Source organism: Hemicordylus capensis, chromosome 2 (genome assembly GCF_027244095.1).
Source record: "Hemicordylus capensis ecotype Gifberg chromosome 2, rHemCap1.1.pri, whole genome shotgun sequence".
Classification (NCBI taxonomy): Eukaryota; Metazoa; Chordata; class Lepidosauria; order Squamata; family Cordylidae; genus Hemicordylus; species Hemicordylus capensis.
Window position 1 is genome coordinate 222,571,987 of NC_069658.1, and position 5,000 is coordinate 222,576,986.

Genomic DNA, 5,000 nt, shown 5'->3' on the forward strand with positions numbered 1-5,000 from the left:
TTTTCCACAGTGGGAGGGGGGGCGTCCCCGGGGCTTAAGGATCCGCTTCCCCTGGCCGGGGCTCCCACCTCCCTTCCCGGGCTTAAGGCCCCGCCGGCAGGCAGGCTGGGGAAGGGACCGAGTGGGGAGCGGAGGCCCGGTCTACCCGCCATAGAGGCCTATGGGGGTAGACCTGGCCTCCGCCCGCCGGAGGCCCGGTCTACCCGCATAGGCCTGAATGGCGGGTAGACCTGGCCTCCGCCCGCCGGGTAGACCTGGCCTCCGGGCCTCCAGCCGGCCCGGCCTGGAGACCCCGCCGCTTCCCCCCGGGAAGAACACTCCCTCCGGGGCTTAATTTTCCACAGTGGGGGGGGGGGGCGTCCCCGGGGCTTAAGGATCCGCTTCCCCTGGCCGGGGCTCCCACCTCCCTTCCCGGGCTTAAGGCCCCGCCGGCAGGCAGGCAGGCAGGCTGGGGAAGGGACCGAGTCGGGAGCGGAGGCCCGGTCTACCCGCCATAGAGGCCTATGGGGGTAGACCAGGCCTCCGCCCGCCGGAGGCCCGGTCTACCCGCATAGGCCTGAATGGCGGGTAGACCTGGCCTCCGCCCGCCGGAGGCCCGGTCTACCCGCATAGGCCTGAATGGCGGGTAGACCTGGCCTCCGCCCGCCGGGTAGACCTGGCCTCCGGGCCTCCAGCCGGCCCGGCCTGGAGACGCCGCCGCTTCCCCCCGGGAAGAACACTCCCTCCGGGGCTTAATTTTCCACAGTGGGAGGGGGGGCGTCCCCGGGGCTTAAGGATCCGCTTCCCCTGGCCGGGACTCCCACCTCCCTTCCCGGGCTTAACGCCCCGCCGGCAGGCAGGCAGGCAGGCTGGGGAAGGGACCGAGTCGGGAGCGGAGGCCCGGTCTACCCGCCATAGAGGCCTATGGGGGTAGACCTGGCCTCCGCCCGCCGGAGGCCCGGTCTACCCGCATAGGCCTGAATGGCGGGTAGACCTGGCCTCCGCCCGCCGGAGGCCCGGTCTACCCGCATAGGCCTGAATGGCGGGTAGACCTGGCCTCCGCCCGCCGGAGGCCCGGTCTACCCGCATAGGCCTGAATGGCGGGTAGACCTGGCCTCCGCCCGCCGGAGGCCCGGTCTACCCGCATAGGCCTGAATGGCGGGTAGACCTGGCCTCCGCCCGCCGGAGGCCCGGTCTACCCGCATAGGCCTGAATGGCGGGTAGACCGGGCCTCCGCCCGCCGGAGGCCCGGTCTACCCGCATAGGCCTGAGTGGCGGGTAGACCTGGCCTCCGCCCGCCGGAGGCCCGGTCTACCCGCATAGGCCTGAATGGCGGGTAGACCTGGCCTCCGCCCGCCGGAGGCCCGGTCTACCCGCATAGGCCTGAATGGCGGGTAGACCGGGCCTCCGCCCGCCGGGTAGACCTGGCCTCCGGGCCTCCGTCCGGCCGGGGCTGGAGACGCCGCCGCTTCCCCCCGGGAAGAACACTCCCTCCGGGGCTTAATTTTCCACAGTGGGAGGGGGGGCGTCCCCGGGGCTTAAGGATCCGCTTCCCCTGGCCGGGGCTCCCACCTCCCTTCCCGGGCTTAAGGCCCCGCCGGCAGGCAGGCTGGGGAAGGGACCGAGTGGGGAGCGGAGGCCCGGTCTACCCGCCATAGAGGCCTATGGGGGTAGACCTGGCCTCCGCCCGCCGGAGGCCCGGTCTACCCGCATAGGCCTGAATGGCGGGTAGACCTGGCCTCCGCCCGCCGGGTAGACCTGGCCTCCGGGCCTCCAGCCGGCCCGGCCTGGAGACCCCGCCGCTTCCCCCCGGGAAGAACACTCCCTCCGGGGCTTAATTTTCCACAGTGGGGGGGGGGGGCGTCCCCGGGGCTTAAGGATCCGCTTCCCCTGGCCGGGGCTCCCACCTCCCTTCCCGGGCTTAAGGCCCCGCCGGCAGGCAGGCAGGCAGGCTGGGGAAGGGACCGAGTCGGGAGCGGAGGCCCGGTCTACCCGCCATAGAGGCCTATGGGGGTAGACCAGGCCTCCGCCCGCCGGAGGCCCGGTCTACCCGCATAGGCCTGAATGGCGGGTAGACCTGGCCTCCGCCCGCCGGAGGCCCGGTCTACCCGCATAGGCCTGAATGGCGGGTAGACCTGGCCTCCGCCCGCCGGGTAGACCTGGCCTCCGGGCCTCCAGCCGGCCCGGCCTGGAGACGCCGCCGCTTCCCCCCGGGAAGAACACTCCCTCCGGGGCTTAATTTTCCACAGTGGGAGGGGGGGCGTCCCCGGGGCTTAAGGATCCGCTTCCCCTGGCCGGGACTCCCACCTCCCTTCCCGGGCTTAACGCCCCGCCGGCAGGCAGGCAGGCAGGCTGGGGAAGGGACCGAGTCGGGAGCGGAGGCCCGGTCTACCCGCCATAGAGGCCTATGGGGGTAGACCTGGCCTCCGCCCGCCGGAGGCCCGGTCTACCCGCATAGGCCTGAATGGCGGGTAGACCTGGCCTCCGCCCGCCGGAGGCCCGGTCTACCCGCATAGGCCTGAATGGCGGGTAGACCTGGCCTCCGCCCGCCGGAGGCCCGGTCTACCCGCATAGGCCTGAATGGCGGGTAGACCTGGCCTCCGCCCGCCGGAGGCCCGGTCTACCCGCATAGGCCTGAATGGCGGGTAGACCTGGCCTCCGCCCGCCGGAGGCCCGGTCTACCCGCATAGGCCTGAATGGCGGGTAGACCGGGCCTCCGCCCGCCGGAGGCCCGGTCTACCCGCATAGGCCTGAGTGGCGGGTAGACCTGGCCTCCGCCCGCCGGAGGCCCGGTCTACCCGCATAGGCCTGAATGGCGGGTAGACCGGGCCTCCGCCCGCCGGGTAGACCTGGCCTCCGGGCCTCCGTCCGGCCGGGGCTGGAGACGCCGCCGCTTCCCCCCGGGAAGAACACTCCCTCCGGGGCTTAATTTTCCACAGTGGGAGGGGGGGCGTCCCCGGGGCTTAAGGATCCGCTTCCCCTGGCCGGGGCTCCCACCTCCCTTCCCGGGCTTAAGGCCCCGCCGGCAGGCAGGCAGGCAGGCTGGGGAAGGGACCGAGTGGGGAGCGGAGGCCCGGTCTACCCGCCATAGAGGCCTATGGGGGTAGACCTGGCCTCCGCCCTCCGGAGGCCCGGTCTACCCGCATAGGCCTGAATGGCGGGTAGACCTGGCCTCCGCCCCCCGGAGGCCCGGTCTACCCGCATAGGCCTGAATGGCGGGTAGACCTGGCCTCCGCCCGCCGGGTAGACCTGGCCTCCGGGCCTCCGTCCGGCCGGGGCTGGAGACGCCGCCGCTTCCCCCCGGGAAGAACACTCCCTCCGGGGCTTAATTTTCCACAGTGGGAGGGGGGGCGTCCCCGGGGCTTAAGGATCCGCTTCCCCTGGCCGGGGCTCCCACCTCCCTTCCCGGGCTTAAGGCCCCGCCGGCAGGCAGGCAGGCAGGCTGGGGAAGGGACCGAGTCGGGAGCGGAGGCCCGGTCTACCCGCCATAGAGGCCTATGGGGGTAGACCAGGCCTCCGCCCGCCGGAGGCCCGGTCTACCCGCATAGGCCTGAATGGCGGGTAGACCTGGCCTCCGCCCGCCGGGTAGACCTGGCCTCCGGGCCTCCGTCCGGCCGGGGCTGGAGACGCCGCCGCTTCCCCCCGGGAAGAACACTCCCTCCGGGGCTTAATTTTCCACAGTGGGAGGGGGGGGCGTCCCCGGGGCTTAAGGATCCGCTTCCCCTGGCCGGGGCTCCCACCTCCCTTCCCGGGCTTAAGGCCCCGCCGGCAGGCAGGCAGGCAGGCTGGGGAAGGGACCGAGTGGGGAGCGGAGGCCCGGTCTACCCGCCATAGAGGCCTATGGGGGTAGACCTGGCCTCCGCCCGCCGGAGGCCCGGTCTACCCGCATAGGCCTGAATGGCGGGTAGACCTGGCCTCCGCCCGCCGGGTAGACCTGGCCTCCGGGCCTCCAGCCGGCCCGGCCTGGAGACCCCGCCGCTTCCCCCCGGGAAGAACACTCCCTCCGGGGCTTAATTTTCCACAGTGGGGGGGGGGGGCGTCCCCGGGGCTTAAGGATCCGCTTCCCCTGGCCGGGGCTCCCACCTCACTTCCCGGGCTTAAGGCCCCGCCGGCAGGCAGGCAGGCAGGCTGGGGAAGGGACCGAGTCGGGAGCGGAGGCCCGGTCTACCCGCCATAGAGGCCTATGGGGGTAGACCAGGCCTCCGCCCGCCGGAGGCCCGGTCTACCCGCATAGGCCTGAATGGCGGGTAGACCTGGCCTCCGCCCGCCGGAGGCCCGGTCTACCCGCATAGGCCTGAATGGCGGGTAGACCTGGCCTCCGCCCGCCGGAGGCCCGGTCTACCCGCATAGGCCTGAATGGCGGGTAGACCTGGCCTCCGCCCGCCGGAGGCCCGGTCTACCCGCATAGGCCTGAATGGCGGGTAGACCTGGCCTCCGCCCGCCGGAGGCCCGGTCTACCCGCATAGGCCTGAATGGCGGGTAGACCTGGCCTCCGCCCGCCGGAGGCCCGGTCTACCCGCATAGGCCTGAATGGCGGGTAGACCTGGCCTCCGCCCGCCGGAGGCCCGGTCTACCCGCATAGGCCTGAATGGCGGGTAGACCTGGCCTCCGCCCGCCGGAGGCCCGGTCTACCCGCATAGGCCTGAGTGGCGGGTAGACCTGGCCTCCGCCCCCCGGAGGCCCGGTCTACCCGCATAGGCCTGAATGGCGGGTAGACCTGGCCTCCGCCCGCCGGGTAGACCTGGCCTCCGGGCCTCCGGCCGGCCCGGCCTGGAGAGCCCGCCGCTTCCCCCCGGGAAGAACACTCCCTCCGGGGCTTAATTTTCCACAGTGGGAGGGGGGGGCGTCCCCGGGGCTTAAGGATCCGCTTCCCCTGGCCGGGGCTCCCACCTCCCTTCCCGGGCTTAACGCCCCGCCGGCAGGCAGGCAGGCAGGCTGGGGAAGGGACCGAGTGGGGAGCGGAGGCCCGGTCTACCCGCCATAGAGGCCTATGGGGGTAGACCTGGCCTCCGCCCGCCGGA